We start from the raw sequence: 14348 nt of genomic DNA, 5'->3' as shown, positions 1-14348 counted from the left end.
ATAATCTCTCCACCTAGTCCTGGGTCTTCCCCGGGGTCTCCTCCCCACTGGTCGTGCCTGGAACACCTCCCAAGGGAGTCGTCCAGTGGGCATCCTTACCAGATGCCCGAACCACCTCAACTGACTCCTTTCTAAGCAAAGGAGCAGCGGCTCTAATCCGAGTTCCTCCCGGATGACTGAACTTCTCACCCTATCCCTAAGGGAGAAGCCAGCCACCCTCCTGAGAAAGCTCATCTCGGCCGCTTGTATCCGCGATCTCGTCCTTTCGGTCATCACCCACCCCTCATGACCATAGGTGAGGGTAGGAACGAAGATCGACCGGTAGATCGAGAGCTTTGCCTTGCGGCTCAGCTCTCTTTTCGTCACAACAGTGCGGTAAAGCGAACGCAATACCGCCCCCGCTGCTCCGATTTTTTTTTTTTTGCTCCCGATCTTGTTCGCGAGTGAGGGTACGATGGAGCGTGAGATTGGCCGGTAGGAGTTTAAGTACCTCGGGGTCTTGTTCACTCGAGGTACTTAAACTCCTTCACTTGGGCTAAGGACTCATTTCCTACCCGGAGAGGGCAATCCACCGGTTTCCTGCTAAGAGTCATGGCCTCAGATTTAGTGGTGCTGATCCTCATCCCAGCCGCTTCACACTCGGCCGCCAGCCGATCCAGTGAGTGCTGAAGGTCACAGGCCGATGATGCCATCAGGACCACATCATCTGCAAAGAGCAGTGATGAGATCCTCAGATCACCGAACTGCAACCCCTCCCCACCACGACTACGCCTCGATATCCTGTCCATGAATATCACAAACAGGATTGGTGACAAGGCGCAGCCCTGGCGGAGGCCAACACCCACCGGGAACGGAACTGACTGGCTGCCGAGAACGCGGACACAGCTCTCGCTTTGGGAGTACAGAGATTGGATGGCCCTGAGGAGTGAACCCCTTACCCCGTACTCCCGCAGCACCTCCCACAGTTTCTCCCGGGGGACCCGGTCATATGCCTTCTGCAAATCCACAAAACACATGTAGACCGGATGGGCATACTCCCAGGCCCCCTCCAGGATCCTTGCGAGAGTGAAGAGCTGATCCGTAGTTCCACGTCCAGGGCGGAAACCGCATTGTTCCTCTTCAATCTGAGGTTCGACAATCGGCCGAACCCTCCTTTCCAGCACCTTAGAGTAGACTTTCCCAGGGAGGCTGAGAAGTGTGATACCCCGGTAATTGGCACACACTCTCCGGTCCCCCTTTTTGAACAGGGGAACCACCCGGTTTGCCACTCCAGGCAATGTACCAGACTCCCACGCAATGTTGAATAGGCGTGTCAACCAAGACAGCCCCTCAACACCCAGAGCTTTTAGCATTTCTGGCTGGATCTCATCAATCCCTGGGGCTTTGCCACTGCGGAGATGTTTAACTACCTCAGTGACTTCCACCAGGGAAATTGACGATGAACCACCATCAACCTCGAGCTCTACCTCCATCATAGAGGACGTGTTAGTCGGATTCAGGAGTTCCTCAAAGTGTTCCTTCCAACGTTCGACTACCTCCTCAGTCGAGGTCAACAGAGTCCCACCCTTACTGTACACAGCTTGGATGTTTCCCCGTTTCCCCCTTCTGAGGTGTCGGATGGTCTTCCAGAAACACTTTGGTGCCGACCGAAAGTCCTTCTCCATGTCCTCTCCGAACTTCTCCCACACCCGCTGCTTAGCCTCCGACACGGCAGCGGCTGCAGCCCTTCGAGCCCGCCGGTACCCTGCAACTGCGTCAGGAGTCCTCCGGGATAACATACCCCGGAAGGCCTCCTTCTTCAGTCAGACGGCTTCCCTGACCACCGGTGTCCACCATGGTGTCCGAGGGTTACCGCCCCTTGAGGAACCTAAGACCCTGAGGCCACAGCTCACCACCGCAGCTTCAGCAATGGAGGCTTTGAACACCGCCCACTCTGGCTCAATGCCCCCAACCTCCACAGGGATGCTAGAAAAGCTCCGCCGGAGGTGTGAGTTGAAGATCTCTAGGACGGGAGCCTCCTCCAGACGTTCCCAATTCACCCGCACTACCCGTTTGGGCTTACCAGGTCTGTCCAGACTCTTCCCCCATTCCCTGATCCAACTCACCACCAGATGGTGGTCGGTTGACAGTTCCGCCCCTCTCTTCACCCGAGTGTCCAAAACATAAGGCCTCAGATCAGCTGACACGATCACGAAATCGATCATCGATCTTCGGCCTAGGGTACTCTGGTACCAGGTACACTTATGAGCACCCTTATGTTCGAACATGGTGTTCGTTATGGACAATCCATGACTAGCACAGAAGTCCAGTAACAAACGACCACTCGGGTTTAGATCAGGGAGGCCGTTCCTCCCCACCACGCCTCTCCAGGTGTCTCCATCGTTGCCCACGTGGGCGTTGAAGTCTCCCAGCAGAACTACGGAGTCCTCTACCGGAGCCCCATACAGGACTCCATTCAGGGTCTCCAAGAAGGCCGAGTACTCTGAACTGCTGTTCGGTGCATACGCACAAACAACAGTCAGAGTTTTCCCCCCCACCACCCTTAGGCGTAGGGAGGCGACCCTCTCGTCCACCGGGGTAAACTCCAACACCGCGGCGCTCAGCCGGGGATTTATGAGTATCCCCACACCCGCCCGGCGCCTCACGCCCTGGGCAACTCCAGAGAAGAATAGAGTCCAACCCCTATCCAGGAGTATTGTACCAGAGCTGAGACTGTGTGTAGAGGTGAGCCCCACCAGATCCAACTGGTAGCGCTCCACCTCCCTCACAAGCTCCGGTTCCTTTCCCCACAGTGAGGTGACGTTCCGCGTCCCCAGAGCCAGCTTCTGCCGCTCGGGTCTGGTCTGTCGGGACCCCTGCCTTTCACTGCCACCCATGTGTCAGCGCACCCGACCCCAGCGGGTCTCCCTGCAGGTGGTGGGCCCACAGGGCGAAGAGGGGGGGGGTGCCACGTAGCTTGTTCGGGCTGTGCCCGGCCGGGCTCCGTGGCAAACCCGGCCACCAGGCGCTCGCCGGCGAGCCCTCCGTCTGGGCCTGGCTCCAGACGGGGGCCCCGGGCTTCCTCTGGGCAGGGTCTCTCCTCCTCTTTTTTGTGTATTCATTGGGGTATTCTGAACCATTCTTAGTCTGGCCCCTCACCTGAGACCACTCTGCCATGGGAGACCCTACCAGGAGCACATGGCTCCAGACAACACAGCCCTCAGGTTCACAGGGACACGCAAACCTCTCCACCACGATAAGGTGACGGTTCCAGGAGAGGCTTTATAGGGGATTTATAGGTTAGCAACATGATTTTAAAATCAATTCTCTGACATACAGGGAGCCAATGTAATGATTTAAGAATTGGTGTAATATGTTCACATTTTTTGGTCTTTGTTAGAACTCTAGCAGCAGCATTCTGAACAAGCTGTAGTTGCCTTAGAGTTTTTTTTGGGAGACCTGTAAGGAGACCATTGCAGTAATCAAGCTTGCTAGTGATAAAGGCATGTACAAGTGTTTGTAAGTCTTCGGTAGACATGGGCCCTCTAAGTCTTGCTACGTTTTTAAGGTGATAATATGCAGATTTTGTAACTGATTTGATGTGACTGTCGAAATGTAAATCTGAATCCATGATAACCCCTAGATTTCTGGCTTTGATTGAGGTTTTCAGGGACAGAGATTGAAGGTGTTGGGTAACTTTAAGCCTTTCGGTTTTAGCACCAAATACAATTATCTCGGTTTTGTCCTCATTTAGTTGAAGAAAATTTTGGCACATCCAGTCTTTGACTTGCTCAATGCACTGGCACAACAGATCAATGGGCTGATAGTCATTTGGTGATAGAGATACATAGATTTGCGTGTCATCAGCATAGCAGTGATGGTCAATATTGTTATTTTGCATGATTTGCCCTAGTGGGAGCATGTAGATGTTGAATAGAGAGGGTCCTAAGATCGAACCTTGTGGGACTCCACATGTCACGTTTGTTGATTCTGAAACAAAGTCGCCAATGGAAACAAAGTAGTTCCTATTTTGTAGGTAGGACCCAAACCAATTTAAGACTGTGCCTGAAAGCCCCACCCAGTTTTCTAATCTGTCCAAAAGTATTGTATGGTCTACAGTGTCGAATGCAACACTGAGGTCTAGTAGCATTAGTATTGAGATTTTGCCAGAGTCTGTGTTAAGACGGATGTCGTTTACAACTTTAATAAGGGCGGTCTCGGTGCTGTGAAGGGGTCGAAATCCGGATTGGAAGGTGTCATAGCAACCAGTTGATGCCAGGAAGTCACTAAGTTGCTGGAGAACAACTTTCTCAATGATTTTACTTATGAAGGGTAGATTTGATATTGGTCTGTAGTTGTTAATAATAGAGGCATCTAGGCTCCGCTTTTTTAAAAGGGGTTTGATAACTGCAGTTTTTAAGGCTTTTGGGAAAGTGCCTGATTGGAGAGAGTTATTAACTATTTGCAATATGTCTATTGCTAGGCAGTCAAAAACATTCTTAAAGTGGTTGGTAGGTAAAGTATCAAGGCAACAGGTGGATGGCTTCAGTTGTGTCACAGTTTCCACAAGAGTTTTAGAGTCTATGACATTAAAGCATGTCATTGCCATGTTACTTTTGCCTGAATATGGTGGTAGTCCAGCATTTTTGTTTAAAGTGGAGACATTGATGGCGCGTCTGATGCCTTCAATTTTATCAGTATAAAATGCTGCAAACTCATTGCATTTCTGAGTGGAATGAAGGTCAGGTGGAATTTGTGTTGGGGGCTTGGTCAGTCTGTCAACAGTTGTAAATAGGGTTTTGGCATTATTAGTATTGGTTTTAATGATATTGGAGAAAAATGTTTCTCTAGCACTTTTTAAGTCTAAATTGTAGGCACAGAGGCTCTCTTTATAGATGTCATGGTGAATATGAAGTTTTGTTTTTACGCCATATGCGTTCAGCCTTCCTGCATTCTTTTTTCTGGGCTGTTACAAAAGCAACTTTTCTCCAAGGTGCCTTTTGCTTTCCAGAAATCGTTTTAACCTTATAAGGTGCAATGACATCTATGACTTTCAAAATTTTCAAATTAAAATTTTCTAAAAGATCATCAGCAGAACATGGGTTGAGAGGTGGTAGCAAGGAGATGGCCTTTTTAAAAAGTACATTAGAATGTTCATTGATATACCGTTTTTTGACAGTATTTGATTTTGTCTGTATGTCGGGAATAAAAGATATATTAAAGAAAACACAGAAATGGTCAGACAGTGAAGGATCAGTCACAGAGAGATCTGAAACATTGAGACCCTTTGTGATAACCAGGTCTAGAGTGTGCCCCTTACAATGAGTAGCCTCTTTCACATGTTGAGACATTTCAAATGTGTCCAAAATGGTAAAAAGTTTTTTTGCACACTTATCATTAAAATCATCAGTATGAAAATTGAAGTCACCAGTTATAACTAGACAGTCAAAGTCTGTGGAGATGCTAGACAATAATTCTGTAAAGTCATCGAAGAAATTTGCAGCGTATGTGGGTGGCCTGTAAATAATTAATAGGAGAACTCTGGGGGAACATTTCAATACAGCACAAAGGTATTCGAATGATGGAAAATCACCAAATACCATCTGTTTCCCCTAAAATACATTTTTTAATATAGCAGCAACCCCTCCACCTCTTTTTCCAGATCTACATACATCAAAAAAGTTATAGTTGGGAGGAGCTGTCTCTATCAGAACGGTTGCACTGTTATTTTGTTCTAGCCATGTTTCAGTTAAAAACATAAAATCCAGTTGAGAAGTGGTAATAAAATCATTAACTAAAAAAGATTTGTTATTAAGAGACCTAACATTAAGTAGACCCATCCTGATGGTGTTATTGATAGGCTTTAAGGTTGATTTGGGTTTGGAGGGAATAGGTATGAGATTTGAGAGGTTAGCAGTGCGTCTAAGTTTCCCTTTGTTTACTCTCTTAGTGATTACAGCAGGAATGCAAAAGTTGCCATGTTTTGATGTAGGCAACCTTGGGTTCAACAGATTATGCAAAACTTCTTTTGTGCTGTGTCTACGGCTGAACCCTTTTTTGTCTCCGTAATAATCAGGACTACTATCAGTACAGGGAGGGGGGGGCTGGGGCACCCTCCGCTTGGGTGTTATCAGACTGTGATCATGACGTGGGGATGGTATCATTGACACAGATGCAATTTTGATGCCAACATTTCTCAGTTTCTTAAATTCATCTGGAAAATCATAAAGGGAGGAGACAGTGGAACTGGAGTTGTTGTTGTGGCTATGGGAGAGATTAGGCTGGTGGTCATCATCAACGGGGGACAGCTGGAGGTCAGAGGCAAAGGGGGGAGGCATGGTGTCGATGTTGTCGGGCAGGCTGTCTCTCTTCAAGGTCTGTGGTCTATCTGTGTGTCAGATAGTGGGACAGTAGATGTGTGGGGGAGGCTGTAGTCTCGCTTCTTCTCATGGTGGGAGAGTGAGAAGAGAAGATTGTCCCTTAACAGTTTTGAGCCTAACCTGTTTGGGTGTAGGCCATCTGCTCTGAAAATATATTTGCGCCCCCAGAACAAGTTGAAATTGTCAATAAAGCCCCTTCCTCTTTCATTGCAAACTCTTGAAAGCCATGTATTCAGTGCAAGTAGACGACTGAATCTGTTTATTCCCCTGTCAACTGCTGGTATGGGTCCACTGATGAATGACCTAACGTGTAATTTGTCCAGTGTGTCCAATAGTTCAGTGAAATCCCTCTTCAGAAGTTCTGACTGTTTGAATATCATGAAGTCCTGCATGCACAATAACCTGTGAGATTTTGGGGTTTTCCAATATAATTGTGGTTAGTTTCTGGTTGACATCACATCTGGGAGGTAGCATGTTTTGATCTTCTTACCGGTTATATCCTTTATGGTTGAGTCTCCTACAATCAGAGTGTCTGGTTCATCTGCTTTCTGTGAGATGGGCCCTTGTTGGCTTGAGGTGGCGGTGGCAGACGCATGCACAGCTCGACTCCGTGGCGACTGGTTCTTGTTTCGTATCTGTCCCCACCGTCCGTCCGGACGCATCCTGGGGCTCAGGGGTGCACGGGTGGCAGATGCATGCGCAGCTGGCCTCTCTGGCAACAGGGTCATGGTCGGTCTTTGTCCACACCATCCGTCTGGACGCATCTCAGGGCTTAGGGGTGCATGGGTGGCAGGCGCGTTCGTGGGCTCCTGGAGTGGGCTGGCAGGAACCGGTTCTTCAGCGGCATGGTAAACTTCAGCGATTGGCTAATCCGGCTGATTTTAGCTTTGGGAAGCTTAGCATTTGGCGTTGAGTGAACTTGTTGATTCACTTTGGAATGTTGTTTGGGCTTAGCGCCGACTCTGTGCCAATGAGAGGCAGTTGGAATTGTCTCTCTCTTGTCCAGCTTCGGGAAGGATACAGTGTAGCTTTGATCATCCTGTTGTGTATTTGTCTGAGCTAGCTCAGCAAACTCACCCATCGGCACTGTATCGTGGAGGAGTCCTTTGCATTTTTCTAATGCTGCTAGCCTCGTTTCAAATAAAGCCACTGTCTGTTGCAGTTTGGTGCAGTCTGTGCATTTCCCAGTCTCTGTGACATCCGAGTACAGAGGCATGTTGGCGATAGGAAAGTCCAAGGCTTTTGCTGCGGTCTGATCCGGTAGTCAAAGTGCCAAAAAGTATTGTTGAATTGAGGTTGACAGAAACAAACTATATATTCTTAAGTATTATGATCATGAAATAAAATAAAATAAAGTAGACCTGAACGATGAATTAAGTAGTTTTTGCCACTGTCTAGCGGAGCTTCGGGAAACACAACCTCTCTCTCTGCTGTCTCTTATTCTCATACCCCAAACGTCCAGCCCTCCTCAGCAGCAAACAGGCAGTATCCATCCATGGCAGGCCAAACCTGTAAAGAAATCTTTGAACTGTCTGCAGCCTGAAGGCTGTGATGCGCGCTGCAATGTCCACCAGACCTTGTCCTCCTTCCTGCACCGGTAGGTACAGTATCGCTGATCTCAGCCAGTGCAACCCTGACCAGAAGAAATCCACAGCTGCTCTCTGAATTCCTTCGATCAGGCCCCTTGGTGGAGGTAAAACAGCCTGTGCCAAACCAAGTTATTGACAATCAGGACCCTCCCCCTGTAGGAAAGCTGAGGTAGCAACCATTTCCATTTAGACTGTCTGGCACACACTCTCTCCGTAGCACCCTCCCAATTCTTCCTCTGAAACTCATCTGTTCCCAAAAAAACACCCAAAATGTTCATGCCCTGCTTCCCCCAGCTGAGGTTTCCTGTTAACTTTGGCATTACCTTGTCTGCCCACTGCCCAACCTGCAAAGCTTGACTTTTCCCCCAGTTCACTTTTGTTGAAGATGCCCTTCCAAATATCTCAAGACTATTCTCCAGGAAACCGACATCTCTCTCATCTCTGACAATTACATTAATATCATCAGCATAAGCTGACACCACCAACGAGGGTCGCTGAGGCAACCCTAGTAACATAATCCCAGACAGCCTGGATCTTAATCTAATGTGACATATTTTAGTTGTAATATTCCCTTGTGATACATTTTAACTGTAATACTCTCACATAGCCACATAAACAGCACCGAGCATAGTTTAGAGGTAATTTCCCCTCACAATCGCCAGAGGGCAGCACTGAACACATTCGACAAATTAAGCAGTAATACTCTCACACAACCTCAGAGGGCAGTACTGAGCACATTTAACAAAGTTACAAACATTTACACTAGGGGCAGCAACGGACACACAGAGGAAGTGAGCAAGTTTTTAGAACCGTAGAAGAAGTCTACTTTCACCTGTTTATAAAAAGCAAGAGCTGAAGAAAAGAGGCAGAATCTCTTGGGCGGCGTATCGATTAGATGTAAAGCTTAGAGACGCTCCACGCGTGTTATATACGATCCCTCTCCTTTTGTTTCATAGACGATAGACAATAGACCAATAACCTTAACCAAATAAATTGAGTTAAAAGCGATCCTGTCTCAGCGGCCTTTCCTGGACTAAAATAGCATAACACTAACCAGAAGAGGCTCAATAGCCAAAGAGTATAGCTGTCCAGAGATAGGACATCCCTGTCTAATGCCTCTCTGAACCTGTACTGGACAGCTCAGCCCACCACCCAATTTCACCAAACAAAAAGCAGAAAAAAAAGAAAACTATGGTCAACCCTATCAAACGCTTTCTCTTGATCTAATGAAATAATACCAACATCAATGCTGTACAATTTACAAACGTCAAGTAAGTCTCTCATGAGAAATATATTGTCCATAATGGATCTGTCTGATACACAGTATGACTGGTCTCTGTGGATTATTAGTTCCAGAAAATGTTTAAGCCTGTTGGCAAGCACTTTTGAAAAAAAATTGTAGTCCGTGCATAACAAAGCCACTGGTCTCCAGTTCTTAAGAACAGCCAAATCTCCTTTTTTGGGTAACAGCGAAAGAACTGCACGTCGACAGGATGCCGGTAACAGTCCTGTCTGAGAACATTCCTGCAGCACCTCCCACAGGTCGGCTCACAAACACTTCCAGAAGTGCCCATAAAAATCCGCAGGCAATCCGTCCAGCCCAGGAGCTCTACCAGGAGCCATCTGACCCACAGCAGCAGTGAGCTCCTCCAGGGAGATGTTGGCATCCAGGACAGCATTTTCCTAGGAGCCCATCTGAGGAAGCCCCTGCAGCAGCTCGTCCGCACACTCTCTGTTACAGCCCTCCTTCCTGAAGAGGGTGCTGTAGAACTCCATAGCATGCTGCCTCATCTCGCCCGGGTCAGTCCTTACCGTACCATCAGGGAGGCGGAGACAGACCATTTGTTTGGTCCGAGAGACGGACTTCTCCAGGTTAAAAAAGAAAGAGGTGGGAGCATCCATGTCTCTAACACTGGTAAACCGTGACCTGACCAAAGCGCCTTTAACTCTCTCACGTAAAAAAGAACCCAATTCTTGTTTCTTTTGTTGAAGAATAATGTCCAATAATGTCCTGTCCATGCTGCAGTGAGTGAGCAGACCGTTCTCCCAAGCCCTGATCTTTTCCTCTAGATCCCGAATTACTCTTTTGACTATCACTGTGGAATGACTTGTGTATTGCTGACAGAAGACTCGTATATGTGCCTTACCCACTTCCCACCACTGGCTTAGGGACTCAAATTCCCCCTTCCTTCCTCTCCAAATTCCCCAGAACGTCTCAAATTTCTGACAGAAGTCACTGTCCTGAAGCAGCTTAACATTAAAGTGCCAGTATGAACTGTATTTAGTGGTTGGTGAGATATGAAAATCTAACGTGACCAAGTGGTGGTCAGTGAAACCTACCGGGTAGATGTAGCTGTTTAATAGCCTGTTGCTAAAACTTTGTGACATGTAAACCCTATCCAGCCTGGCTGCACTCACGTTCCCATCCAACACCTTAACCCATGTGTACTGCCTAACCTGGGGATGTTTGACCCTCCATACATCTACTACACCTGACTCTGAAATCACCTGTGATAAAATGGTGGATGACTGTAAATGAGGTTCCTCTCCTGTTCTATCTAAAGTAAAATCTGTAGTGCAATTCCAATCTCCACCCATCACTACACAATGGTTCTGATCACACTGCTTTAAGAAATCTTTTATTTTCTTAAAGATGTCCAGCCTGTCTGATCCCTGATTCGGAGCATAGATGTTAATGAAACAAAAAGATATGTCCTGTATTTCTACTCTGACCACCAAAGCCCTGCCTGTCACTATCTCTGTGGTGGAGATGACATTAACATCAAGCCCTGGAGAAAAGAGAATGGCTACACCAGAAGAGAAATTAGTACCATGAGACAGAACATACTGGCCCTTCCACCACAAACCCCAGTCTATCTCGTTAGCTTTGTCGCTGTGTGTTTCCTGCAGGAAAACTATGTCTAATCTTTTCTGTTTGACCATTTCTGAAATAACTGCCCTCTTCTGTCGATCCCGCCCACCATTAATATTTAAAGAGCCGATCCTTACCTTATACATAAAAGACAGAGAGAGAGATGATATACACAGGTAGAAGAAACAAGAGAAGATAACACAATACAACACATTCATCATGACCTTACTTATTAATTCTTAACCTTTTTAACCCTTTCCCTCTAGTCTTGATCGTCTTCCTGTTTTTTTTAACCGGAAACGTTTCTTCTCATCCAACATATCAGCACCAACTACTTTCTGCAAGGTTACCACACTCTTAATGAATTTTTCTGCATCTGGAAAAAACCCACTCCTCCAGCGTGTACAGATCTCCACTATATGCCTGTGAGTGTGCAACAGAGACACAGTCAGTCAGTGTCGTACTCCATCTCATCCTCCCTATCCCTAGCAGCAACACTCCCCATAGCACACGGCTCTCCCCCTCCCACCTTTGGTCCAGCAGCCTGACTTTGGTCAGATTCTGCTGCCGGCTCTTTCCCGCTGCTTCCTCTGCCAACTTCCTCTACTCCTGCTGCCGGTTCCTCCTCTGCTATTTGCCTTTCTTCTCTGCCTAACTCAACTCGCTGTTCCTCGGCCTGACTGTCTACCTGTCCGCTATGTCCCTCTCCTGCCTCGGTCTCAGTCGGCGGGGCGCCACGCCCCCACGGAGCGGCGATCTCCGCCGACTCCTTGTCGGGCGGAGCTCCGGTGTGAGTGCGCTCCTCTGCCGGCCTGCTGGGCCCCGACTCCGGGCGCCCCTCCGCCGGCCTGTGAGGACAAGCCGTCCGCTTGTGCCCCACATCCCCGCACTCAAAACATTTCACGCTGCCTGTACTGGCGTTGTTGGGAAAATCAGTCTGTCTAGCTACTTGACCAGAGAAAATGAGACGGAGAGGTGATAAATGCTATCAGCACGAGGGCTTCGGATTTATTGAGTAAAATGGTGAAAGTAATACAGGTACATAAAGCGTGAGAGATCGAATATATCTAAGTCCCTATCAGCGCTGAGGTCGTCTGGAGCTTCGCCTCCTTGGAAGTTCTGCTTCAGAAGAGTGGGAGATGATCTGTGTGGTATAGTCTTATGCTATGTTTCTCCTCCTAACGAGGTGTGTGTGCTTAAGGTGGGTGTTTGTGTGTGTCTCTGAGCGCACATCTTGACCTTGAGTCTCTGGTCGCTGATACAATTTATGAGCGCTTAGTGTTCCTTCAGACCAGGTGCGAGGGGTTCCCAAGGAATATCTTGGGAGTTATGGGTGCTGCGTTATCAGTAGACTGGCTCCAGGGCCAGCGAGTGTGTGGTGCATTGTTCTGAGTTCTAATGACGGGCCTCCTGATTCGGGCCTCGATCTGGAGGATGGCCAGTCATTCCTGTGTTGGTTTAAACGAGAATTAACTATGTGGTGCATAGGTTTTATGTGGTGTGTCTTTTTGATGTACGGGTTAACCATGTCTGGTAATATGTTTCTTGATCCCCCCCTTCATGTGTTGCCTTGTATGGTGTGTTTCTATAATGTGTCGTGGTCATCGGGTTGTATGTGCTCACTCGTGTCCTCCTGCCTGTGCTTGGGGCCTTAATGTAGAGGATGGCCGGCTGCTGATGTGTTGGGGCAGATAAGAGTTAGCGGTGTAATGCATATGCCTTGTATGGTGTGTTTCTATAGTGTGTCGTGCTCATCGGGTTATTTTGCCCATCAGCGTACACCATGTAATGCCCCTTCCCGTGCTTCACTCTGAAAGAAACATCCAGCGTCTGCGCAGGACAGTTCAGGAACATAAACACCTGTCTTCTAAAAGACATAAGCTGGACATAAGCTGGACATGCTTCAGCTTATCGCTCTTACATCCTAAAGCCACAGTCCTAAAGCCGCTCGCAATTTTCCCAAAGCGCTGGAGCTCCTGCTCCAACGCCTCGTTGGGAATGAACGGGGGAACCCCGGAGACGATAACCCGGGCGGTGGGCACAGCGAGCGGGGAAACCTGCAGATAGACGCCGTTCAAAGAGACGCCGCTCACTATTAGCTCAGCCACAAATCGCTCCTCTTTCAGAAACACAACCACTCCTTTATTCATTCTGGAGGCATGGGACAGGTTGGCGTGTCCCACACGGTCTCACACAGCCAGGAGAACCGCCTCTACCGGGACAGACGGATCGGGCTGAACCCGCACTCCATGTCGGATAGACTTCTCCGAGGACGCCATCCCCGTCATGAAACACGGCTCCCCGTCCACCAAAAACACCCGCTAAATACTACAACAACCATATAATCAGTACGAAACAATCATACAATGCACAGTAGGAAAAAGATAAAAAGTTGGAGTAAATTACAAATTACAGAGAGAGAGAGAGAGAGAGAGAGAGAGAGAGAGAGAGAGAGAGAGAGAGAGAGGGTCAGCTCTCCCTCTCTCCTGCTCCGTCTGGGGGGGAGGGAGGGAGATGAGAGAGAGAAAGTGAGAGAGAGAGAGAGAGTCAGTACAATGTATTACAAGATCGACCAACGGGATCGTCCACATAGATTCATGATGGATAGATCAGCCATCAACCAGTTGGAGAGAGAGAGAGAGGTACAAGAGGGACAGAGAGAAAGAGTCCTCTCTTTCTCTCTCCCCCTTTCTCGCTGTTTTATTTTTCTCTCCCTTTCCATCTCCCCCTTTCTCCCCCCCCAAACTCACCCTTCTCCTGGTGCAGCCTCTCCCTGATGACCTCCCTCCCTCCAGGCCCCTCCCTCCCTCCCTCCAGGCTCCTCCCTCCCTCCAGGTCCCTCCCTCCAGGCTCCTCCCTCCCTCCAGGGAGTAGAAGTACTTATGACTGAAGTACTTTTACTTTGAAGGAGTAAATCGTCTTGGGATTGGAGCAGGATGTGTTCTGAGAGCATCGCATTCTTTAAAGTTCAGAGAGGAGACGGGGGTGTGTGTGTGTGTGTGTGTGTGAGAGAAAGTTTGAGTGAGCGTGTGAGTGAGTGAGTGAGAGGAAGAATAGAAAGGAAGAGAGTTTGTGTATGTGTGTGTGTCAGACTAGAGGCAGCGAGGGGTGAAGAGATGTCCACCCCTCCTCCTTGGTCACTTGGTACGACCCAGCCACACACTTTCTCCCAGAAGTCCCTGGGGTCGGGGACCAGCATGCTGCGCTCTGATAGGCTGACCCCTGGAAGGTCAAAGGTCAAAAGGTAAAGGAGAGAGAGAGAAGCCGTTTCTCAATACCAAGTACGCGGACTACGTTCTCGCGGACTTGGAAGTACGTACTTGGCAAGTCCGGACTTTCAAGTACAGACTTCCGAGAACGCGAGTACGCACCTGCAATTGGAACAGCAGCGGACTCGATGATGCATTCTGGGATATTTAACGGTCCCAAGTCCACACGAGTCACCTCCGATGCATCCTCGGTAGAACGGCCTCATCGAGAATGCATCGAGAACACTTCCGGGTTTTACGACAGTACTCGCGTTCTCGC

General features: G+C 48.4%; 1 protein-coding gene across 1 annotated transcript in view; it reads right to left on the bottom strand.

Moving 5' to 3' along the window:
* Positions 1-14348, bottom strand: part of LOC311338053 (uncharacterized protein) — a 156948-nt gene that overhangs the window by 135458 nt on the left and 7142 nt on the right. The gene's annotated exons all lie outside the window — the stretch shown is intronic.

The sequence above is a fragment of the Micromesistius poutassou genome, assembly GCF_964030765.1.
Source record: "Micromesistius poutassou genome assembly, contig: SUPER_1_unloc_1, whole genome shotgun sequence".
In the NCBI taxonomy this organism is placed as follows: domain Eukaryota; kingdom Metazoa; phylum Chordata; class Actinopteri; order Gadiformes; family Gadidae; genus Micromesistius; species Micromesistius poutassou.
Note: the sequence above shows the minus strand (reverse complement) of the source record. Positions and strands in the feature narration are given on the sequence as shown.